We start from the raw sequence: 26681 nt of genomic DNA on the forward strand, positions 1-26681 counted from the left end.
ATTTCTATTCCCAGGCGCTGATTTATGTGATTTTTGAGGAAGTTTTGCTAAGCAGGCTAATGAGAAGCACAGTGCTGTTGAATGATTTAGTAGGGAGATGGAGCACATACTGAGAGAAAGTCTAGAGACGAATTCTCTTTTTATTCCCTAATTGGTGAGAGGAGGAAGGAGGTAGTTTTGCAATAAGAAAATGACAATTAATAGTGTGTTGCTCACTGTACTGGTGCTGCATGCTTCACAATTAGACAAAAAAATGCAGCAGGGAATCATAACATGTCTTTTTAATGGTCTCAAGGATAAAATGTTTATTTTTAAAGAGATAAGAAACCTTTATTGTCCTCTTCTGACAGGGGTACAAGAATTTCATGTTTTGAATAAGACGAAATGCACTATAATACTGTTGTTTTGTATCGTATCAGCACCAATAAGTGGATGTGCTGCTATCAGTAACGTGGAGCTGAAGACATCTACAGCACTGGAGGGCTGTTGCACTTTACATTTGGTAAAACCTCATATTTACCTCTTATAAATTAATATTTAAGGAGAGCTTGTAGATTTTTACGAGTCTATTTGAACATTTTTTGCCATGGTCATCTCGATGAATGTCAGTAAGGCATAGAGGACACAGGTGTTTAATTTAAAAAATGGGATTTTATTGACCCAAAAATATTAAAGATAATTAACAAAGCCAAAAACTTAAATAGGCTGACCATTAAAAGACGTCAACTCAAGTATCAACTAACAAAACCTCAAACTGACCTGCTGAAATGACACATGAGGAAACGTAAATACTGGTTTAGCTAAACCATATGACACACAAGGGGAAAACATAACGGCTGCCATATAAGCAACTAACACAAAACAGTTAACTCCAAACACCCACCCAGGCAATGAAGCATGTGGTTCAGTCCAATGAGGCTGTCAGCAGTACTTCAGATCCACAAGCCCTTTGCCAACCAGGAAGTAGAAGTCAAACCCCAGGTAACTCAAACAAAGAAAGATGTATTTATATAACATAAAAGAGGATTTTGGCCTTGCAATGTTGATATGTGTGCACTCCCTATAAACACTCTAAAGTGTGATTAGACAATAGGTAAAATATATTTAAAGTAGTGAAGCAAACTAGTGGTGAGGTGTGGAGCTTAGCATGTGTGGCTTGCCATCTCAGTGAAATAGAAACATTGCTCTATCAAGAACTAGCTGGTTTGAAAGTAAATGGATTGCAGCTGGTTGAGGATGGATGCACACCCTCACATTTGGCTTTTACCTGTGTTTCAGTTCTTTGTAACGCAGGTTTTTGACTGTGAATAAAAGGGAAGTTTACTTTTTATCCCTGTTGTCTTTAGCCCAGTTGTAACAACTCTTAAAGCTAGATTGTGCATTTTGAGATGACTCTGTGTTAGTCTCAAAGGCAACAAAGGGATGGTTTTGTGGGAAACTTGCAGTAACACAACAGTTAAAGAAATACTCAGACCAGCCTGTCTGGAACCAAAAGCCATGACACATTTAAAATTTAAATCACCTTTCTGCCCTGTTCTGATGCTTGGCTTAACTTTAGCAGGTCATCTTGACCATGTCTACATACCTAAGTGCACCGAGTTGCTGCCATGTGACTGGTTAAACATTTTAACAAGCATCTGAACAAGTATACCTAATTAAGTGGCCATATTTAGTGTTCTGCTTGTCTTTAATCACTACCGCTGATAGTCTGTTTTTTAGTGGAAATTGGGGGAATTATTTCCCAAATATTACCGAGTAGGGTTTTTTTGGGCTTCTTTTCATTTTAAATAAATGTTATTTAAATGTCAACCACAACACAGCTAATCAGCAAATGTTAAATCCTAGATCTTAAAGTTTTGTGCGCTCAACTTCTGCATAAAAAATTGATTAGTTACCATCTTAACATGAACAGTTACAAATTCTATTTAGATAAGTCAGTGGGATTTTTTTTTTTGGGGGGGTTGATGATGCTAACCAAAAAAGCCACTCATTTGTTACACTGAAGTGCACATTTTAAAACAAACTGAAAATCAGACCACAAACTGTTACGCGTTTGTTTTCCAATGAAACAAGTATTTGTTCAAATATCCAGAGTCCATGAACTCTGAACAGTTTCTTTTTGTTCAGTTTTGTTACTTATACTCAGTAGATGGGGGGGAAAGTGTGTTTTAGAACACAGCATGACAGAGAACAGGAAATGAAAATATTCTCTGATGGAAAATATTTGATATACATTTTGACAAGCGCACTCAAAGATTAAAGAAATAAAAGGTCCAGTTATTCTGAGGAAAAAATAATAATGACAAAAAAATGGCAACTGATGTCTTAATGGAAAAATACTGATTAGTGGGGGGAGGGGGGGGGATAAGCAGATAACCTGATTTCTGCCATGTGATGCATACATGGGGAAATCTGACTTGTAGGTGCGTAAGAAGGGATACTCCCAAAACAGGTTTTGATTGTAAGTGGATTTGCTGTTCTTGTAAATACGAACTTTGACCCCTTACAAGTGTAGCGGAAGGAGGATTAGCCTCATGTTTATTCAGCAGGTGTAACAGCCTCTGGGACAAATCACGCTCAAGAACGGCTGTCGCCCCTGGAGACTGAGCGAAACACCTAAGGGTGTGGAGCTAAATATGGAAATTGCAAGACATGCTACAATATGCATATTCACTATTGTACAGTTCTTCATAATAAAAGGAGCTCCTTGTCCACATTGTAAACTGTACTGTCCACTATTTACAAATACAGCTGTGCAGATTTGAAGCTATTGATATCTGAGGAATGAGTATAAAAGAATCTCCAACTCGTGTCTTTGTTAAATTTCATGCTTTTCTGTTTTGCCCATATACCCGCAGAGTGACTGAGAGCCGTGTCTGTGTTTTGTGCCTGCCTACCACAATGCTCTGTTTGCTCAGGTTTGCTTAACTGCGGCTGAAGTTGTCACTGTTAATGTGGGTTTGTATTCAATCATCCTGTCAGCTTCTGAGAGGTACGTGAGTGACAGATTTAAGAGGAAGACGAACTGGGGGCTAAATTCAAGGAGAGCGATTTCTTTCCAGTCAACGTAAGATCTCAGACAGATGGGTGTTAGCTGCCGAAAGTTAGACAACACCGTCTGGTCCAGTAAACGCATTGACAGTGATCAACAAAGAAGTGTTGTCTTACCTTTTTCTTTTTCTGTTTTTAAAAATCGTCTTCGGTCTCAAAGATCAACTGCTCGCCTCTCTTTTTTTTTACTTGCGTTCGTCAAATGTTCACTGTCTTTTTTGTGTGTGTCTGTGTAAAGCTGCTGAAGTAAATGAGATTTCCCAAAGAGCTATGTTCGCAGAGAAGCACTCAAAGTGATATTGACATGTTGTCAAGCCAGAGCCTCTCTCTAAGGACATCTTGGGTTGTTGACGGCCCTGAGCTGCGATCATGATTTTTTTCCCCTTCTGCTGTTGAGTAATTTCAGCTTGTCTCCTAGAAATGATTTGATTCTCCTATTTTTAGTCCAAACTCCTATCTTCCTCAGTCAACTCAGTCAGAAGTTGTCTAGAAACACCTGCTATGAGCATCCTTGGAGATCACCTGTCTGCAATCTGGTCAATTGAGGGTTTATTTGAGCTAGAAATGAGAATTATGATTATTGGGGTAAAGAGGAAAGTAAGGTGAGACTTGTTGTTGTTTTAAAATCTGACTGGAAGATTGTTGAAAGATTTTGTGCTGTTTAGTGATCTATTAGTGGAGTCCTTGTCTTTCTCCTGTAGGTGGATATCGAGTATCCTCCGTGGATCTGTCTTGGAGAATAGCAAAGCAGACTGAACATGTCCGACAAGGCTTTGAAACGTTAGGCCCAGAAATTAGGTTATCAGTCAAAATACAGGCAGCCGTTCCTCGAGGAACTCAAGCTGCTATTTAGAATACCTTTGTCATTCAGTCATTCAATGATGTTCTGGAACATCAGTGGTTGGGATTGCACATTTAATACTACATCTGTCTACTTCTAGTTCTGCTTTTTTCCTTGATGCCTCATGTCAAACACTGGCTGTACCAATGTCTAGATGGCATATACTTCTGTTAATTATTATATTCTATTGATCTTTCAACTCGATTGGAGCTGTTGGGCACATTTTGGCTTGTTGTTCTAGCAAGGTTAAGTTTTTACACACAGTAGCTCAATAATTTCACATTTAAACCTGTGCTACGTGGCAGTATTACAGATTAAATCCTTTCCTATGTATTTATCAAGATTGTTCAACCTGAAGGGAAACATGTCTCGCTGTTAGCTTCTCAGCTCGTGTAAGTGATTCAACCTAACTTTGTCACCGAAAATTAGGCTGGCAAGGTTGGTAGGACTGATCTGAACCAAAACAATGGACTGACAGATGCTAACGTGCGCCACAGAGCCAAAGGAACAAGTCAGAGTTAAGTGATTAAGTTTCACCACCACGATAGTCATTTAACAAATTTCCTTTCTTTGTTCATGTAAAGATATGACTAGTGGTGATTTTAATCTAAAAGTGATTGTATGTGAAAAAGAGAACATGTTGTTAATTAGTTTTAAATGTACTTTTACGTTATCTCATCTACAAAAATCTACAACCCTTTCGATAGAAGAACGTGGCTTCATGGTGTGTCAATCGTCTGATAATGAAATGGGACATTTGTGCAGTATGAAAAAGACATATTGCCATCATGTCGCAGTTACCCTCAGGATGAAGATGCACAGTCAGAGCCCTGCAAGGTTGAATGGTCGAGGTCATCAGGCAGCTGGGTGACATATTGGTCTGATATTTGGCTCTTTGGGCACCTCGTGGGCCTTCACCCCCACATCTACTCATCCCTTCCGGAAGCACATGAGGCCAGACTAGCTCAGATGAGGAGCTCATGGCTGTTGACCATAAAAAGAACATCAGGGCAATGAGGCACAAAGAAAAGAAGGGAAAGTGTAGAATACAGAGGTGGATGAAGGTGGGGGAAAAGAGAGGGAATCAAGGGTAAATTGAGTACACCTAAAGATGAAAATGCGAGAGCCTGATGAGAGCAAAGGATAGAATAAGAAGAAGGAAGATAAGTATATGGCACAGGGAGACAGGAGGAGAGAAAGAGAGATTGTGCACTTGGGCCAAATGGGAGCTGCACTGCTCCAGCTGTGACCATAAAACAGCAGGTGGATGCCATCATTAGGTGTCGCAGATAAAGCTGTGTGGCTCTGTTGTTGCCAGGCACTCATCCACTCTAGAATCAAGCGTTTGTGCCATGACATAAAACATGACATTGGAAAGAAGAAGAAAAGCCAATTACACAACTTAAAAACAAAAAGTGCAGTGGAGTACAGGCTATGTATATGCCTTTAGAGCTGAAGACTTTGAGAAATAATTGACTTATTTTTGGCCACTGTGTCAAAACGGAGCTTGATCTTGCTTCTTCATTGGAAATTACGTTTTATATTAAAGTAGACTGAACATTTTGGGAGTTTTGTTATAAAACTACATGAATTAAACAGTGTATGTTGACACCCTGTATCAGTTGCATTGTTTGTGCTTTAATCAAATGGATGAAATTATATTATTTCTTGAAACACCCTTCAGTCGTGTTCCAACTTATCAGCATTTTACAAAACCACTTGATCCTATTTTAATTAGGACTGCTGTAATCTAATTATGTGAAATGTTTGCAAGATGGTACACCCCACCCACCTTCGTCTGCTCTTGTTTTTTCTTCCATGTAAGATGGTGCAAGAGATTGGAATTTCGCTGGAAGTGTACCTAAGAGCTGTCATCTGGGATGATAGTTTGATGGCAGATGAGAGGTGCCATTGCAGCACCCTCCAGGTGCCCTCAGGGCTAAATGGATGGCTGCAACATGGCACTTTCAGAGGGTGCTTCTTCACTCTGATTTGTCTTCACTAGCTGTGTTTTCCCCGGCATTAGCAGACATGTCTATTTGGAATGCATCACTCTTTTAAACTTTCTGTGTCCCAGCTTTGCACTAACCTCAAAGATACGGCATAGTATTCATAGTCTAACTACAGCAAACTGACATTAAGGGTAATCATTGACCGTAGTTACTGTGTTCAGTATTAGCGGTTTGAAAGTTAGTACAATAGCTCCTCATTCTTATTTAGATCGATGACTGACATGCTTGAAATCACTGAACTCTTAAATCCTTAACGAGAGATGGTTCCCAACTCAGCTTCTTTGCTCTTGTTTTTGTTTTTGCTCGCTTTTATGAATACAATATATTCATTCAATTAACTGTTGTAGACAGAAGAAACTTGTTAAATTGAAATATAGTCAATCAGTGCTAACAACCACTCACTGAGAATCGCTGTGATGTGGATGATCTTCCTGATTCTGTTGTTTTGACTGCAGCAGCTCACGATGCATCTTTTGAGTTTTTGATTGGTCTTTCACTGGAGTTCAGTCTTTTTCCCTCAGTGGCCTCAGCGGGGAGCGAAGTGGTGTGTGGAAGCATGTCATCCCCTGATTTCCTTTTAAAAAGCCGACCCTGATGCTTTTAAATACATCATCAAGGCAATGGGCTGTCCAAGTCGGTTACAAGTTAACCAAATAAACACTGACAATGAAATTAATAATGCATATTGTTTGCGAATGCCTCAGCTGGATGATTTGACTGATGTATGCAAAGATGGTAATTTATTGAAAGTAAATTCATGTAATTGTGCAGCGGAACTTGATGAAGCAAAAGAAGGTGTCAGCACGGCTTCCATCATCATCAGAAGAAAGAAATCATTAAAGAGCAAAAACAAATCCAACTTCAAAGGACGGTGCAGAACAAACACTTATTTTATGGATGTGTTTCATTTAGACCAAAGTTCAGAACGGCTGTTATGGTAAATATGTCAGATTTGTTGTTAGTTGTTTGTGGATGTGATAGTTTTGGTTTATTTATTTTTCTCACAGTCCACAGGGATATAAATGCTCACTCTGCACATATCAAAGAAGTCAGTGTAAATTTGATTTGAAGATCAGGGGAAACAAGAGCTAAAATGTAGTTGTCATTGTCGAGACACATTTCCACAACGAGAAGCTCCAGTGGCAAGACAATCACAGCGCCCGACTTGGTTAAGATAGTTTACATCTTCGCTAGTCTCTTTAATAATCATCATGTCAGCAAAATGTGTAAGAATTATGCATTTTGCTTGCTACATTTAAGTAGAACAACTGCCAAACAAATTTTCCTACTGTTATGAGTTATTTAAAAGAATAGTTGTGCATTTTAGTGGAGCTTTGGTAATATAATCTGGACCAGATTTGTTGACCCGAGTGACCCGTGCTTGCTAGATTTCATAAGACCGTCTTGATTCCATGAAGATATCCTCAGTATGTGAGCCCGCAGCAGGAGAACAGGCAGACAGTCATGAGTTTACCGGATCCGTATTCTCTTCTAAAGCTTTGGAGCTGTGTTGCAATATGAGAAGGAAAATACATTTAAGTTGTGTCTAGGTCCTGTAATTTAATACACTACCTTTCAAGACAGAATCAGTATGATGGATGAGTTATAACAAGTAGAAGACCAACATTTTTCTCTTCAAAACTGAAACACTGAACTGGGTCCCAAATGGCCAAAACCAGAGCTTTTGTACATCTAATCCATCCCACTGCCATGTTCTTAGGATTTCCTGCTTTATGTACACTATTTTTCAGAATGCTACAAGCACTATAACAAAATATAGTAAACCGAACATTTTAAAGCCTCAGTCACAGAAAGTCCAGTCACTAGGGAAAAATGCAGATTCACTGACTGGTTGCCAAGCGGTTGCTGGACCCCAACCGGTCGCCACTCCTTGAGCCTGGTTCTGCCGGCGGTTTCTTCCTGTTTAAAGTGAGTTTTTCCTTCCAATATAAATAAATAATAATAATAAATAATAAATATAAAGCACCTATGGCGGCTGTTGTTGTGATTTGGCGCTGTATAAATAAAACTGAATTGAATTGGATGTTTTTTCACTGTTGCTAGGTGAAATTAGTCATTAAGAGGCTGTTGCACTAAAAGATTTGCATGGAAGATGGCAATTTGTCTGCAAATATTTGCCAACTACTTGCTGAGTGGTAAACGTGCCAGCATGAGTAATGTTTGGCTTCATTGTAAAGGTTTTGCTACTGCAACTATTTCTGTGATGGTGATTGCTTAATTTCCGGTTTGTCACAACTCCTCAGTGACAAGTGTGTAGACAAGTCAGCATTTTGCATGCCAATTAATGAAATTGTAGCAATCTGACACCAGTTTTACAACTGCCAGCAACCTCTTGGCAGCAAGTGTAACCGTCTTTCCCTTGGTAGTAGCCACAGACGTTTCAATGTTAGTCAGTTAGCAAAATAACCTCAAATTATGAAAATACAGAGTCTTTAGGTTCAGGACAAGATTTTTGGTTATAGAAAGCAACCCGTGTAAATAGCAAAGAGGACACATTCGATGTGTTTCGATGAAACAGGAATTTTTATCTGGCAACAGGTAACAGGACAAGTATATTCGTCATGCTATGCTATTTAATTATTTTATAGTTTTTATTAATATAAGTACAGAAAAGCCATCTTTAACCTGACTTGCATCCGCCTGTGGTAATAAGCCTTTCTGAGAGCACGTGTTATTCCCTTGAAAGTTATAAATGAGTCTTTAAATATTTGACAGAAATTGAAAAAGAACTTTGTTCGTCTTTGCTTCTACATCAGAATGGCCTACTTCCGCAAGGGTCTGTCAGACAGAATTTGACAATTTATGTTGAATATGAATAAAGTATCCCATATGTTCTGGACACATATTATCCGTGCATTATTAAAAGCGATTTTCTGTCAGCCATTAATTAAAGCTTGTGAAAACACAATAAAACAATGAGATGTTGGACATGATTAAAGAAACTGTAGTTTGCTGAAATCATATAAAGAGTAATGAGATAAGAGAATAAATTATTGTCAGTCAGTGTCTTTTACATTCTTTGTTGGCACTGGCGAGCGAGCTACTTCTGATTGAAGGAGTCTTTGTTATAACTAATTTGAATATTTGAATAGTTTGTATATTAAACGTTCTGGCATGTAAAAGCTCACGATGGTGCTGTATGACTATGATGTCTGTGTCTGAATGTTGAGGGCACCCTTAACAGACGTATGCTGACGTCTCTCTTTGTTATGCACTATCTCATCATATTCTCCAAGTTACCGTGTTGCAGAATGAAGGGGAACAGGATCAAGGGCCCAAATGCAGAAACACACCTAGCAGGCAGTAGCCGTTGACTGATTTTAATTATGACCAAATGAAGCTTATAAGTAGACATGCACAGGACAGGTGGAATACAAAGACAGGAAGAGAGAAAGGTGGGAAACGGAGTTCATTAATAAGTGACCTGAGAAGGCATTAAAATCTGAGGGCGTCTGGTGGGCAGAAAGGGAAAATTACTCACTATGTTTATAGTGCAGCGTAATTTACTAATTAGAACAAAAATAAAGGTTCGGGAGACCACAACATCATAGATTTTGCACCAATACCGGTAAAGTTACACAATTTACAATAACAACTTAATGCCATCATAAAAATAATAAAAAAAATAGCAACAAAACCAACCCACTCATATACAAAATTATTAACCTATATACATTTAAACTCCATTATTACAAACATTTAATTACATTTAATTTTGAGTCACTAACATGGTGGTAAAAGTCTGTTTCATGTAAAATATTAACACTGTATTTTGCTAGAAGGACAGACTTAAGTGGCCTACAAAACTTACTATTAGGTATGACATCTGTTAAATTATGCTAGCTTAAGCATTGTCGCAATCTTAGCCAATTTTAAAGTATGGACCTGGCTCTCTCACAAAAAAATCTAAAGGTCATGTGTATTAATGGATAACAGTGCAAAGCACTTCCATACTACCTTTCTTATCTAGAAGTTACTGCAGAGCTAACACACCTGCTGCACTAGTCACCATCTTCCAAGTGTAGTTTCTCCTTTGCTTGTGGGTTTTCTTCTTTTTCTTTAGCGTCTAAGGACAGAGTAGAACACTTGTAGCCATATGGATACATATATGCATGTTGCCTACTGTATGGTACTTTAAAAAAACAAGGTTTTCCCCTTACATGTATCTTCTCCACAGATGTCAACACGTAGTGCATGAACACAACTTTTGAATTTAACTGTGCATTTTTTTACTCAAAGATTTAAACTGCTCCACTTGCTCCTCTAAACCTGAGCTGATATAGCTTTAAAAAAAACTGCTTTGAGCAGTTTGCTTTACAGCTACAAAAAAACAAAACAAAAAAAGCACTGATAAAAATGTTGAGTGTACCTAATAACACACTGTGGAATTTTCTTGCTTGGAATTTGGATGAATGAATGGTGATGAAGAATTGGAAAAGGTAGAGTGAAATCTCTCATCAGTTATTCTTCTCTGTCTTTCGGCATATTAATTTGATTTCAAACCGCCAAACATGGTGTCATGGTTTTCTGACAGGGCCTTGGGAGAGAGTTTATCTCATCATTAATTAAGTATCATATTTCCCTACATGCTGCCTGTGCTTAATTAGGAAGAGGGGGTCATTTGGGAGGGCTTATTAACTGGAACAAATTTGTTAAAGGAAGGAGACCGAGACAGATAAAGAGAGGGAGAGAGAGTGAGGGGAGAGGGGCGCCTCTGGGTTCAGTCGTCACTGACAAGGCTTGGCTTCCGTGATTGATAACTGCACCAGTCACCGCTCGAGTCAAACTGGGAGAGATGAAGGAGTAACTGGGGAAGAAACGGAGGGGAAGAGAGGAAATCTAGGGGGAAGGCAGAGGCAAAGGGGTGGGGGGCTGGGAGGAAATGATTGGAGACATATGCTAGCTCTCAAGCAAGATAGAGTTAGACAGAGAGGAGGGAGATGTAGGACGAAGAGGGAGGGACACTGAGATATGAAAACAAAGAGAGAAACGGAGAGAAGGGGATGCTGGGAGATGAGATTGATTGCAGCGCTGGGCCACGTCACAGAAGCTTTATTTATCGTATCCCAACCTCCCCGCTATTCACCTGGTATTTTTAGAATGCTAGTTGTGATGGAAATTGGAAAAAATGTTAAGTGCACTGTTTGAGCGTGTCGTATTCTCAACTCCAATCGAGTCTATTCTGCATGCGTGCTAAAAGCCAATACGGCAATGGTGTCAGATTCATGGGTGACACTGTTTCCCATTTCCCTAATTCGCTCCGACAGAATGGGTTTGGCCAGGCCAGTAAAACAACAGATGTTTTGCTCAAATGTGACAAGCGGATTGCCAGAAATTCCCAGTGGCGGTGCATGTGTTTGGAGCTGACCTAGCACAAGTTTTAGCAAACTGGGAACAGCAGGGGATGATGAGACTTTTGGGCACAACAGTGGCAGGACATCAAAAATTTAAGCCAAACCAAAAATAGCTGAAGCTTTATTTTATATGGTGTCTTATTGTTGAGTTTCAACAACATACACCTAATTCATGACTCATCCCAGAGTAGTCTGTCTCTTAGCTGCTTAATTAGAAACTGTAGGTGGTGCAGTCTACCAGTCTTGGTTTGACGGGAGATGTACGTCGTGCTGAGGGATTGATGCATGGAATATATAAAAGACACAGTAGTTAATGACTGAGCCATGATGATGATGGAGTACAAAAATATTAGTAAGAACGAATCATTGCAATCATTAAAGTGAAACATCTTTGCATTGCACTTTCAGAGACTGGTAGGGCCTCTTTTTTTTTTTTTTTTTTCTCGCCGACCTATCGTCCCACAGTTGAGTGGTTGAGCCCGGTTTTACTGTGATCCCACCTTCTTGCGTATCTGTGGAGAGTGGTGTGTATGTTTAGCATCACAGTGTCTCATTTGATTCATATTCTATACATGCATAGGAAAATACAACACAGACACCAGAAAATTGTTAGTTGCTCAAATCATAACAAAATGTTTCATATGTAATTCATTATTAGAAGAGAGCAAGCATCCAGTTTCATGTAATTATTCCACGTAGCCCACTAGAATGTCTCTGTTAAATGTTTACAGCATAATTCTTTTTTTTTTGTGACAAAAACTTCACTTTAATCCAGTTTGTAGTTAAAAATGCTACCTTGTGAAAAAGGTCTATTTAGTCCTGTGAAAAACAAAGTACAAGTAAGAAGGTAAGTAACAGCTAAGTGCTGGGTATCAAATGCACTTGATTAACTGAACCACCTCTATAAACGCCAAAGTTTGTCCACCTTTTCTTGTGTACAATATTACGTTTGTTAACATAATGTCCACACAATTGAAAGGCTAGAACGTCCTCATACGAAGGTGAGACTAATGCTCAGAGTCTTTTTGTAACAGTTACCATAAGAAACTCTTATCTCTAAAAAACATGGCCGCAAATATGCATCTGAAAAAGACACAAGACAAGTGGAGTCGTTTTGCCAGAATGTGCAGTGCCATGTTTGGTGAAAACCAAACGTAGCATATCAGCACGGTCACAGTAATGATGGGATGATGCTTTAGGCTTGCCACAGGGCACTTTTCAGTCTGTAAGTTCAGTTGAAACTATTCAAAAGTCACATGTGAGGCGATCTGCCCGACAGCTAAAGCTTGGCTTAAATTTAACAGGACTTTGATCCCCAGCAAATAAAAACCAGGATGGCTGAAAAAGAAAAGAATAACGTTGTTACAAGGTCTAGACCTCAACGTCACTGAAAGCTCTTATAAGAGCGGTGCATAAAGAAGTGCCCAGAATTCCCCCACAGTGCTGTGGAAACTTGGTAAAGTCATACATAGCAATTACTAATGATCATTAATTGCTATTGTTATTGATTATTAATGTTATGGTTGCTAAAGATGGTTCTATAAGCGAATGAATCATGGGACGCACTTTGTTTTTCACAGGACAAAGAAACCTATGTAAACTGTCATTTTCACATGACTATTAATGTTGGCGTTCTTAGTGTACATTATGTAGCAAAGGGCTTTTTTTCATTTCATTCATAGGCATGTGTATGAATAGAAACCAGTTGTTCAATGTCCTTTTGTCTCCTTTTCAAAAGAAAATAAAGCAAGAAAATCTATGCCAATAACCAGAGCAACACATTCTGGCCTGTTGGAGAAAAACAAACTTTATTGGTCTGAGCAACATTTTCATGTAGCTGCACTGCAAACTTCTGAGAGCCATTAAATGTTGAGTGGACTGTCTTTGAAGGCAGGGGCAAATGCTGCTTCATTGATTGACAGGGTTGGCCTTGCCTTAATAGAACATAATTGGGCAATTTTGAAGGGTCTCTGAGAAATGACCAAATAATAACACATGACTTGTCTTGAGACTTGTTTTCTCAGATAATTGTGCAAAAAGCATCTGGCACACCATTAGTTCCATTTTCACATTAGAATAATAATCCTTTTGAACTAATAAACTCACTCAAATGTCTGTACTTGGGTGGCGAGGGCTGCAAAAAAAAGTAAATACTGTATGCTCCACAAAGAAAGTGGGGAGAAAAGGGATTTTAGGGAGGTAGAAGCAAGATAACAAGATGTAGACTTCTTCATTGTGACAAAAATTACATTTTCACCCTTCACACTTCACAAGCGTTTTACCCATCAATTCAAAGACGGTTTTTCAAATCACAATAGCAGAATATGCACAAAAAACCTCGTTGAAAACACTTGTCATCGTGACTCCTCTCCTTTGGTGTTTCTAAATGTCACAGCATTAATGAAAGTCAATTCTAAGAGATTACACTAAATTAAAATATAGCGCGAGACCTAAAAAAAATCCATCATCATGATGAATCAGTCTTTTCCAGTGTTTTTTCAATTACCAATGCTAATTGAGCTGCAGATGAATTTTCCTGCAAGTGCTGAAGAATGTTCGCTTAAAAAAAAAAAAAGTAAAAGAAAAAAAAAGGGTCTTGTGCTTTGCCCTGCCTTCATACCTTTAATGTGTAGAACAATAATGTTTCCCCTGGGGGTTGTTATTGTTTTGGTCTTTGTAGCAATGAGAAATTGCACCAATATCATGTCTCAAATTAAAGGATAATTAAAAAAATGTTCTTTCAAAGTTATTGCCGTCCATAAAACTTTGATTAGGCAAACATTAGCCACATTAGGGCTTAATGGCCATTGCCCCTGTGATTACCATCAACAATTTTATGTACTGCACAAAGCATATGAGCAAATGAATAATTAAGGATGGAGGGGGGGGGAAAGAGTTTGAAAGAAGCAATAACACAGATAATATTGGGTTGTTTTTTAAGAACAGTGTGTGTGGTAGGTAAAGTGAAGCGGTGTACTTCAGACAGCCTTGTTCCCAGTGACCGCATGACGGTATCTTATATATATGACTCAAGAAATTGAACATTTTTCAGCTGTGATTACACACCTAACATTTAACTTAAACATATAACTGCTGTATAATCATATGGGTTATATTTAAAATCACTCAATTTTTTTTTTAAAGTGTAATTTTGCACCTTTTATTGGCGAGGCGAATCCTAGATTTAAAAAGGAAAACTTATTAGAGCTGAAACGTTACTGTTGCACAAGCTAGAATCCAGTCTGGATTTGTTCAAACAGTAGTGCAGAATTCTAGGATCAACGGCACTATCAGCAAGCATTCAGTCGCACTTTTGTCCTGTAGTTAACTTAAATTATGTTTTTGAAATATTGTCCAGGTGCACTCTAACGCTGCAGACAGGTTTTCCTTCCACATCCCATTGACTTCAAGTCAATTTAAGTCGAGGTGCTGAGGGACAAATCCACAGTCCTTCTCTCCAAAGTGTTTGTCTTGCAGAGTTATAGTAATCTGTTGGCAAATTTCCCTTTTTTCACTCCGGAAAGGTAATGAACTGCTAACTGGGGAAACAAATGAGCTGAATTTCAATAAAACATTGTTCCTCTGTAGGAGGTACGTATGACTTAAATATTCGGTATTAACATAATTTTTAGGCTTTATATTAGTTAAAGGATTTTCTGCAGTTGAACTGATCTATTAACGCTTTCAGAAATAAATGCTACTTGAATCACTTGAATGTCATTGAATCTCAACATATATCCATCGACCTCTACCAAAGTTTCACCGTTCAAAACAGGTAGAGGCTTAAGTTATCCTGTGTGCCATGCTGTTTATGTTTCTAGAAGTATTTATGAGCATTTTCATGGATACAGTGTTCATGCTGACAGTAGATCTGAGTGAGATGAAGATCAATTATATTTACTAATTGATCAGTTCTTTTTTTTTAACCTTTTTTTTAACCTGTCCATAAGAAAAGAAAATTCTTTTTCTTTAAATTTGTCTTATTTGAAGCAACGCTTTAGTCCCTACAATGCTCAGTTTCCACACGATATTAAATCCAAACTGGAGGGAGATAAGCGAGATTTTCTTTGTGCCCACTTCGGAATCCATAAATGATTATGCTTTCATGTTTCTTCGTGATCCTAATAAAGCAACAATGGCCTTCCATATCACCTGAAAAATAAGTCCAAGGACAATGGGCATTGCTTAGGAAAGGCGTGGCTGTCCACTTTGAGAAACGACGGGACCGAACAACCAAGATTAATGGAACTCAGATGGCTTTTAATTAGAGCAGCTGTGGTCATTAATTATCTGCCCACAGCACAAATATTTTTATATTTGGGCAAAGTGTTGATTTATTTGATTTTGTTTGCTGCTGGATCTAGATGAATGACTCTTCATTTCAAATTTTGCTAGCGCTAATAGAAAAGGAGAGGGGAAGATGTGTTCCCTAGTTGGTCAGTCTATTTCAAACATAATGTTGATGATGATATGACAGCGGACATGACATAAAGCACAGTAGTCTGAAATTCAGTTAATAAATCGTGTGACGCGTTGTGAATTATGCTTCATGTAAACACTGCATCATGGCTTCCACTGTGTCTACTACTTTAGAAGTACTGGTTTGTTAGAATGTTTATATAATTAACATGGACACTGTTTTATTAACAGAGATCATAGGTAGAAATTCCTGATCCAACTTACTTACATTATCCAACAAATGTAAGCCAACTGTAGTGGCAAAGACATTTAACACAACACTTGAATATCTACATTAGTCATCTGGTTAGACGAGGAGGTGTTGATGACAGATCCCATCTGTAATAAAATGAAACATAACAACTAGTGAAAATATGATTGATGAAAGAAATGTCATTTCCCCCATCATGTGGAAAGGTTTATATTTACTCAGTGAGTCCAAATTTTTTCTTTGTAAAAATCCAAACGTTGGTTTACTATATATAATAACAATGTGAAAATAATCATGGTACTGTTTAAAGTATTGTAACGCTGAAAGAATTTCACCAGGGTTTATGTTAAATCATAAAACACCTTAAATTTAGCCTTAGCGCTTGGCAACCCAACGCTTTAACTTTGCAGGGTGGCTGTAGCTCAGGAGGTAGAGCAGGTCACCGACTGATTGGAAGGTTGGTGGTTTGATTCTTAGCTCCTCCAGTCTGCATGCCAAGTGTCCTTGGGCAAGATACTAATGCCAAGTTGCTTTCCTCTCCATCGGAGTATGAATGTGTGTGTGAATGTGGTTAGATAGTGCTAAGTTTAGAGAAAGTGCTTGTGAGAATGGGTGTGACTGGGTGAATGTGGCATGTTGTATAGTGCGCTTTGAGTACTCTGGGAGAGTAGCACTATATAAGAATCAGTCCATTTAACTTTATGTGGTCGACCACTTTGTAGCTGAGATACTGTTATTGTCATTCGCAGTTTACCATGGAGTGTCCAGTAGGGAAGATTTCACAACGTTTCACAAACTGTCTTGTTGCAAAAGTGAAATCCTGTTACAATAACAAGCTTGAATTCAGTCAGCTCTTAAAGACGACCCATTCTTTCACAAATATTTGTAAAGGCAGACTGCATGGCTAGGTGCTTGATGTTATACACCTGTGGCACTGGGACTGAAAACACCTCAATTCAAAGAGTTGTGGCCACAATACATAGAGTGAGGTTGATTCAGATCCACAGAGCGTGTGTCTGTTACTTCATTTTATATTATTGCCAAGCTGGACAAAAGAAAAACATCTGATGACCCAGTTGATGAATTAGGTACAAGTTAAGGTCCATTCATAATAAAGCGTTCAGTAGTGGTCGTAAAATGTTTTTCTCTCTGCTTGTACTGGAGACAGGGTGCACATCTTTGATCAAGGCTCTCTTACAAAAAAGCAAAATGCATCCACATTTCAAACTTCAAATGTCAAGCTATCATAAAAAAGACACATCTGAAACCTCACATTAAACCTGAACAAAATAACAAATGACATTTAACGACAGCTATCGTATACATTCATAAAACTGCCTCGGTGCATACGACAGGTTTCATAACCTGGTAATGATAGTCCACGTCACTCCTGTGCACACATCATTAAATATGGGTAACACAAGAGGTCGCAGTTTATGGATTTATGTAAAATTAGTAAATTTTATGTATCTGTTTCATTTGGTGACATGATTTGAGATCTTGCTCGGAGGTATTTGTGACGATGACGGATCTGGTTTGCACCTTCAACGTAATTGCAAACCTCTGAGACAATAAGTGATTATAATGAACAAATAATCCAGATATTCACCTGAACACGAGCTAGGGAAATACAATGGCGAGAGCAGAAATTAAAATTTAATTATTTACTGCACTCGAGCTTGGGAAGGCAATTAAGTATCTGAACTATGTGGCCGAGGGATATTTACTATTTCTTCATTGTAGTGTTTTTTTTAAGTGTGGCAAGCTTTGATGCTATCACCTCCTTATTACCACTAGCAGTTTCCCACACAGCCTTTCCTGAAGTTAAACATGTGCATTTGTGTGAACACAGAAATGATACATCGTTCAGTGACTGCACTTAATGACAGACCGAAAGGCTGTCATTTTCACTCCTGAATTGCGATTATTAAATAATGGTATAACCTTTTTGGAAACATATATTTTATGGTCAATAGGCAAAAGTTGTTTATGAGCAAAATTTGAGGGGATGTGTTATAAAAGATTACAAAAGGAAATCTCCTGTTCCACCACATCCCAAAGGCGTTCTGTTGGGTTGAGATCTGGTGACTGTGGAGGCCACCCTTTGTCATTTGTGACATGATGTGTGCGTAGCCGGAATCAGCCTGAACCATGGAGCCGTGCTTTCATATTGTTCACAGCTATTGAATATTGCAGGGGCAGCACAGCGGTGAGGTTCTACCTCACTCTGAGAAGCTCGTGAGTTGGACTTCACCATCTGGCTGGGTCCTTTCCATGTTTGCATGATATGCAGTTACTGGGGTTAGGTTAATTCCAAAGTAAATTACATTTTATTTATATAGCACCAAATCACAACAACAGTCACCTCACTTTAAGGTGTGAAGGTATGATAAAGACCCTACAATAATAACTTGCCCACAGGTGTGAATGTGAGTGTGTCTGTCTCTCTGTGTTAGACCTGCATCAGATTGGTGATTGACCTGGTGTCCCTAATAAAGTGGCTGTGAATGTACGTTCCAGTTCATCGCCGTGAATAAATTCTGATCTGTGTGCAGAGTTGCTGGTAACGCTGAACTAGAAAAGACACACAAGACTGGAGACATGTAGTTCTGTTGGTGTGGTAAATGGACTGGTTCTTATATAGTACTTTTGTACTCTGTCTGAGCACTCAAAGCGCTCGGCTTATTCACACAAGCACTAACATATAGTCACATTTGTGGGGTTGCTCAAAGATATATGGAATGCAAACTGGAGCAGACAGGAATTGAACCACCAACCTTCCAATTAGTAGTTGACCTGCTCTACCACCTGAGCTACAGTCACCTCGATGGATTATTATGAGTTGATTTTTGGGGGGGCTGTGGTAACATTTGTTAGTCGCTACTGTATGCACCACATATCCTGGGATACTGATTTCTGTACTGGATTGTATTGGGATTAATGGCTTAAATGAGCCGTTTCATGTGGTTTAAAGAGCTTTTTTGAATATGCTATTAGGACCTTGAGCTGTAGTATTTGTACTAGGACTCGTAGTATAATTCACATTAGGTTCAGGTTAGACATCCCTAGTTTAATGGATACACACAAAGCCATTATCAGTGCTGTGGATCTGTGTGTTTTAATTGTATCTTGCAAAATATGAACAATGCTGTTCATCAAATAATTCAATTAAACGTAGTCATTGATCTTTTGTTTATAAAGTTTCCTTGTGAAGTATGAGTGCTGGTCAGGTTTTAATGTCCTATTATACACTGAATACCCAAAATTATTAAATACAGGAACTAAGTGGTTTTGTTGTTGTTGTTTTGATTTTTTTACTTCTTTTTTTGATGAAACACCAGCAGCAAACAAAACAAAATAAAACCTTATTTACATACAACATTCCCTAAGCCACTGCTTTTCTCATATGTGCAATTAAGGACAAAGCTGCAAGTGTTAATTTGCTTGATGTGCACTTCTCACAAGCAGCAGTGCCAGCTAAAACAAAACACCAGCACCAACCAACAACAACAATAACACCTGGAGGTTTTTCTATTAATTCTGGTTAACAAACACATCCTTGAAGAGGGACAGTGTTGTTTTTCCTATCACATATTTCTTCTCCATTCCCCGTGTTCCTAGATGTAATATGCATATGAACACTGGAGCCTGTCGGATATAGGAGATCAGACGAATCGTGGCGGGGATCAAAGGGAGCTATCTGATCTCATAAAATCATATTAAAACCGGTTGCCTCATTCCAAGACACCACGTATTGATCACAAAGGAGACAAGTCGGGAGTATTTTTTGGTTCTAAATAAAAATCGGGGGCCGATGAGAAGTGAATCAGGAAATATACGCGTGCTGGGGGTCATTAAAATTGCATGGCAGTCTATGTATTCCACAAACAATTGGGTGCTTAACTCGAGGGCAGAGAAATAAAAACACAAGGAACGCATGTTCATACTTGCTTCTTGTATCCCTCCTTCCCAGCGACACCCTCCTGAGCGCATTCATCCTTCATTGTATTTATTTCCTTTTGTTGACGCCGCCATTTTCAATACATGCACAAGACAATAGGCAGGCAACATATCAGTAAAAATAACCCTCCTGTCAAGGTTGCAGAGCCGGTTGCATCTCAGATGCTATGTTGGAACTAGGTGTATAGACTGATTTGATTATACTTTGCAGGCGGCGGCGTTACCCAGTTTGACTAATAAGTACTTTTCAAATCTGCCCCTCTCCTTCCCATTCAGCGGGAGCGCTTCGGTTTCTCTTGGAGTTAACCTTCACACACTATCATTACTGTCACTCTCTGCTGAAACTTCACAGAGCAGCTGATGTGTGCGTGCGGGCCTACACGAGAGTTAAAACTCACTGTTTGTCTTTAATTCCTCTCAATTACAGGTTCCCGTGATGTTGAAGCTGCCTGTTTCCACTAACGCAAAAACGAATGCAGGACTTTTTTTGAGTTTTTGTTATAAATGTGAAACTATGCCGACAGGTACATTTTGAAAAGCCTGAATGAGTCAAAGGAATTTGTTTCAATTCAAGCGGCGATCCCAATGATAGCACGTACTTTGCATCACGATTCAATTTTGAGGAAAACATGATAACTTTTCATATAACAAAACGTAATGTTTTAAAGCTGTTATCACTTCCTCCTGCCTCAGCATGTTCTTCCTGGTGTAATATTTAGCTTCCTTCTTCTTTTGTTGGTTTATTCTTCAGTTTTGTGCAGATAACAGTACAGATGTAGCAGCAAATGGAGAGCAGAGGTATACGGTGCTGTCCGACATCAAAACAAGTTAATCAATCGGACAATGGCGAAAGGAGAGAGTTACAACAAAATCAATTCACTCTTGTCAATAGTACTTTATCAAGCTTAAATCCTAATTGAAAATATACTGCATTGCAACCTGCTAATATGAGTCAAAGGCCAGGAATATTGGCATAACACATGACAGATGTCCTCTCACACAAAACGCATAAACGTGAACTGAGAGAACAACGAAAACAATCAGGAATGCAAGACCTGTATATATTGTACCCAACATGTATCCATTTATCCATAAAAGACAGTCTGATGTATTTAGTCAAAATAACCCCATGAAACTGAGGTTAATCCATGTATTTGACTGTGTTAGTCATTTTTGGAAAATAAAATCTGTATTAAATCACTTAACATCTAAAGTTACAAAGTAAGTGACCTTTTTCCTAAATGTAGCAAACTCAGTGTCCTGGATTTTTGCTCTTTCTTGACTTCTGCAGAACTGCCAGGTATACAAAAGTACTTTCATTTTTCTTATGTGGCTCCCTGCCTAACAACTTTGCACCACAATTCCCACATGCACTCCAAGTTGGAAAAAAGGCAGAACACATAAAATAAATTCAGCGTCCCAGCTCGTGTAAGTTGGACTCTCCGAGCAGGTGGTAAATCAAAAGGTGGATGAAATAAATGTGTTAAGTCAACGTGGTTTCTTTCAATGAATGTAGAGGACTGGGTTGTAATGTTTGGGGGATGTATGCAATCAGGGTATGATGCTGTATCTAGGGCTGCAGTTTTTCAAAGTGAATTGGACTGGGTAGTAAAAACTCAAAAAAACATTGTGAAATTCATCTATAGCCCAATGAATGTCAACATTCCAGTAAGTTACAAAAAGAAACTAACAAAGACGTCTTCTTTATTGTTGAATATCACCCCTAAAAAGAAAATAAAAGTCAGCACTAATAAAAACCTTTACATTGAGAGATGATTGTTTTGGTGAGCTGCAGCTATAAATAGAACTGAATTGGTCTGGATAGTAGAGAAAGAGCCAGAAGCAAGTATTACCATACTATACAAATGAAACAATATATTTAATAATGAGATAGAATAATTAAAAAACAATATTATGAAAACTGAATCTTTTCTTTCCATGTTTATTTCTCGCCTCTCGACTGATGACAGCACAGACTGGACTGGCCTTGACTTCTGACCGTCACTTGAGTTTGTGCAGTTTGTCGCCGAGGGCTGGAGCTCCTGGTTAGCTAAAGTCTAAGATGGAGCTACTAATTGTGCTGACTTGGATAACAAGCGTCTTATTCCCTCACTGAAGTATTATTGAGAACTGCACCCTGCAGGATAGAGATGGCTTTTATTTATCATGTCACGTGGACAATTTGATGTAAAACCATGTTTGTCCTTTGTAAATATCTTCACTTATTTATCCTTTTTCTTTCTCTTCTTCTATAAAAACACCTTTTCCTCTTTCTTCGTCTTCAGCAGTATCAATCACGTCCTTCTTTCTGCTTTCTTTTTGCCTTTCATTCTCGCTGTCTCTCTGCAGCATTATCCACCCAGTGTGACTTCACCCATCCTGCCCTCTGGTGACACAAGCTGCCCTTGTTAAGTGGCTCCAGTCCCTCTCCTCGTTTACAGGTGAAATCTATTCTCACACACAGGCCTCAAGGGCCCAACTGGACTGTAACAGAATTTCTCCACCCCCGCTGGGCCCCAGCCACAAAGCTGAGAATAAATGGCTAAGGTGCCAGGGCTGGACAGAAAAATCAATGCCTGTTTATACAGACATGACAGTCCCGGCGCCCAAGCAATTCTCATGCTTGCTCCTCTAGACGCTGTGTTATACTGTTTTTTTTTTTTTTTTATCTTCTCCTCTCTCTCTCATGTGTCGTGCTCTTTCCTCTGCTGAGGACAAAATGTGTGCACTCCTGAGAGGACGGAACAGTAGGTGATGCCGCTCTGCTCATTTTGTCCTCAAATTGTTCTCTCCGCATGCTGATGTATTGAATGAGATCAGCTGAATGTTTTTGATAGACTAACTGTCACAAAAACAGTTTCATTGATGTTTCGCTGATTAAATACAGAGCACACCGTGGGGCCACGTGCTACAGCAGGATACCGTTTCTCAACTGGAGGGTCACAACCCCAAAAGCGTTTTACAGACATGTAGAGACAGGGTCGCACAGTGGACTCGAAAATGTTTAAATGCTTCAGATATTCTTCTTTATTCCTTTTATTTACCCTAATGAGCATAGGTTTCATGACCTTGATCTACCTTAAAAATATTCCTTACTACCTGCTTTTATGCTCTTTTCTCTTTTAGGACAAAGCACAGAGCTGAGGCATTAGGAATGGTGTGCATGTGACTCTCTGTATTCAGATGATGGACACATGAACCACGTTTCGAACTGTTGATCAGACAAAACAAGCCTTTAAAACATGACTTCTTAACCCTAACCCATCGCGAAGGGTGCTTTCACCATTTGTCTTAATTAATGAAGAAAATAAGAATTAATTGTAGCCTAGATCGAGTGCCAATAATGCATCTGTTTTCAAAGAAGAATAATTGTGGCAGGGTTGTCCATTGATCCAAACATATTGATCTTAGAGTATTTGAAACTTTTTAACTTGCATCATTACTGTGACAAGCCGTGCTTTCTGTCAAGTTGACTCGAACAACGCACTGCCCAGAGAGCCCGGCCTCCTCTCATTCAGTGGGTCACTCACGCAGTGTGCCTGCTTCTCATCACATGTCATGTTACAGCACTGTCTTTATCTTTTATCGAGGACAATTCATACCCCCGGGTGTTGCGGCAATTCTTTTTTTTTTTTTTTTTTACCCAATGGCATCAATATTTTTTAAGTTAAAAATTCCAGAGTGGCGACAACGCTAATAGCAGCCATTCTTTATTCTTCATTCCAAAATGTTCCCTAATACACATTTTTCATCCTTCACTAGTATTTGTTTTTGCTGCTGTTGATCTATTCAGCATTCTTTGCCTTATTCTTTCTTATTGATTTTTTTCTGTTGTTTTTTGTGGATGTCTTTGATTTTATCTTTGTTCGCTCTCGTGTCGGTGTCTGCGTCTCAACTTTGTATGTGCTGCATGTGCTTTGTGCAGCGGGTTGTGCGATTCTCAGGGGGAGGTAGCACATACTTGTAACTCATTCTGATTTATGCCCCCTGTCTAAATAAAAACATAAATCACAGCACCTGCCACAGAAGTCACTCTCACAGTGGTCTAGCTGGTCCAGCTCTGCTCTGGGTTGTGCTGTTTTACCCCGATGACAGAAACACAATTGATTCCCTCATTGCATCAATTTGTCGCCTAATCTGGTGATATGTTGATAAATTTTACTGCTTCGTCAATTAATTTTCCTGAAAAATGGCTCCGGCCGCGGTGGACACATCAGTACTAAGGCGGTGGAAATAACGGTGACAAAATTAAGTGATAAAATTAATTGCCCCCTATCCCGTCTTGTGAAAACATAACTAATGAGGGAGGCAATTATAGTTGCATGTGGTCTCCTTCGGGAAAGATGGAGGGGGTGTTTGAAAAAATACTTCTATGGTAATTAGACAAGTGGGAGCAGAAGGATCTGGGGAAATGGTCATCTGAAATAGAGGGTGACTACAGAAACAGCGCAGTGGATAGATGTTTGTTTCAGCTCTCTGTCACTGTTGCGAAGGACAAACAAGTGGAAGAACCCTTTCAAATAGGAACATTAGTCAAATCAAGTGATAGTATTAGTAATCCCCCTCCTCTGTGACTAATGACTGTAGAGGCATGCTGGCTTCTCATTGCTTACTATATAAAGCAGAGACTAAAATTATCTCCAGTGTTTCCTCGTCTAATGATTTCTGCTACTGTATGACTTTGATGCGTATAGTTTCTGGTTACTTGACTCTCGTAGAAGTGGCATAAATTAGAGATAGATGTTGTTGTGATTGTTGTCTACAGGAGAAAGGGAGGTTTATTAGGAGGTTACTTCCACGCTGTTATTCCCAGAAGCTGGAGAGATGTGTTCCATGAAAGGTTCGACATTCACGTCAAGCCTTGTTATTGTACCATCAACGTTGTGCTTGTTATCAGCAACAGACGCTGTATATGACTGAGATAGGCGGTATATTTACACTGGGTTTACATTTAAATGTTCTCTTTCTCTCTCTTTTTATTTTTAAAGTTTAGATTTAATATATTTCATTGTCCCAAAGAGAATGCAAATCGTAATCTCTGGGGCCCCTCGGTCAGTGAAGAAGATCCTGTAGAGTATAAATAACTGGGCACCTGCAATTATCATGAGCCAGTTTTGTACTCTGAAAACTGTTTCCACGTATGATAACCTTTTCTATGGGCTTTATGCAAAGTAAGCAGGGTAGTGCATAATACTAAAAGCACTACTACATATATAGCATTATTGCACAGTTTAAGGGGGACATTCTTCTGCAACTTTACAGTTCAAAAAAGTCATATTTATCTAGCACTAGTCATTGATGTATCTCCTCAGTTCAAGACTGAAAAGTGAACAGACCCCCAGTCAATCCCCGGGAAAAACCCCATCCATGTCGTTGTTTTGGTTGCTAGCAGGTTGCTATGGTGTCCAACAGTTTGCATGGTAGATACTGACATGCCTGCAAACATTTGCGTACTGCTCACCAAGCAGTGGTCGAATTGTGAAAAGTGTGGTACAAACAGAAAAATGCACTGGACTGCATTGCATTAAGGAACAGCTTTTACTTTGCAAGCAAATATTCTTCAGTTTCAGTTTGATCCACACTGTGCTCAAGTACAATGGCTGCTGTTTGCAGAGCAGTTGGCATCTATCATGCAAACTACAAAGAACTATGAGAATCTGGAAGTTTCCAAAGGTGTTTTTTTTTTTTTGTTTTTTTGGTGCAGCGCCCTCTTTACCCAGTTTTACCCAAGTTTGCCCAGCATTATCCAGCAACTACTAGCCAACCAGTCTGCCAATACACTTTATTCCCTAATGACCAGAGGTTGCCAGGGGGTCTCCAGCCAGTCTCTAGGCTTCTGTGACCAAGGCCTCCCTTTAGCCAACACTCTTATTGGCTATTCCTCTTTAATAAATTAGTTAGGATATCCTTAAAAAATGATATTTTAAAAAATTGTAAAAGACCCTTGTGTCCAGACGAGACAAAAACTGAAACTCTTCAGGGATCCTAAAGCCACATACACATGACTTCAATATTAATGTCTGATCTGATGGGCGATCGTGGCTCAAGAGTTGGCAGTTCGTCTTGTAATCAGAAGGTTGCCGGTTCGAGCCTCGGCTCCGACAGTCTCGTCGTTGTGTCCTTGGGCAAGTCACTTCACCCGTTGCCTACTGGTTGTGGTCAGAGGTGGCGCCAGTGTCCAGCAGCCTCGCCTCTGTCAGTGCGCCCCAGGGTGGCTGTGGCTACAATGTAGCTGCCATCACCAGTGTGTGGATGACTGAATGTAGTGTAAAGCGCTTTGGGGTCCTTAGGGACGAAGTAAAAGCGCTATACAAATACAGGCCATTTACCATCTCATTGTTAAAGTGCTGCTAAGAAGCTTTTTGTCGCCAGGTTAGATTAACCAGCTTCTTCAGTTTGGTTCTCCTTCATTATTGATACCATTGATATGGTAACGCCCACATTTTGAGGAAGAGACACTGACAAGTGATGCAGTATTTTAAAGTTAATTATTTTCAGTTTTCAGATTGTTGGGGGACCACTAAGCAAAAAAACCAAAAATGCTCTACACTCAGGGTTAGGGTGTTTTTGTGCAAAGGATCGTGATCACTGATATTTATTGGACGTGTAAGGAAAATACAGGCTGAGAGCAATAAAACAACAGTAACCCCATTAATAAAAATGACTTTATTAATCATGTAATTGTGATCATCAGCTGTAATACATTAGTTTGCATGCCTAATTTAGATGTGTAATTTAGATGTGACTAGAGCTTTTCCGAAAACCTAAATATA

The 26681-nt window shown here is 39.1% G+C and overlaps 1 protein-coding gene across 1 annotated transcript in view; it reads left to right on the forward strand.

Annotated features, from left to right (window-relative positions):
* The first annotated feature begins 891 nt into the window (after positions 1 to 891).
* LOC101468472 (teashirt homolog 1) overlaps positions 892 to 26681 on the forward strand; it is a 148451-nt gene continuing 122661 nt past the window's right edge. The window contains exon 1 of the mRNA XM_012918561.3: positions 892 to 981. The gene's annotated coding sequence lies outside the window, so the exon portion shown is untranslated. The remainder of the gene's footprint in view (positions 982 to 26681) is intronic.

The sequence above is a fragment of the Maylandia zebra genome, linkage group LG22 (assembly GCF_041146795.1).
Source record: "Maylandia zebra isolate NMK-2024a linkage group LG22, Mzebra_GT3a, whole genome shotgun sequence".
NCBI classification, from domain to species: Eukaryota; Metazoa; Chordata; class Actinopteri; order Cichliformes; family Cichlidae; genus Maylandia; species Maylandia zebra.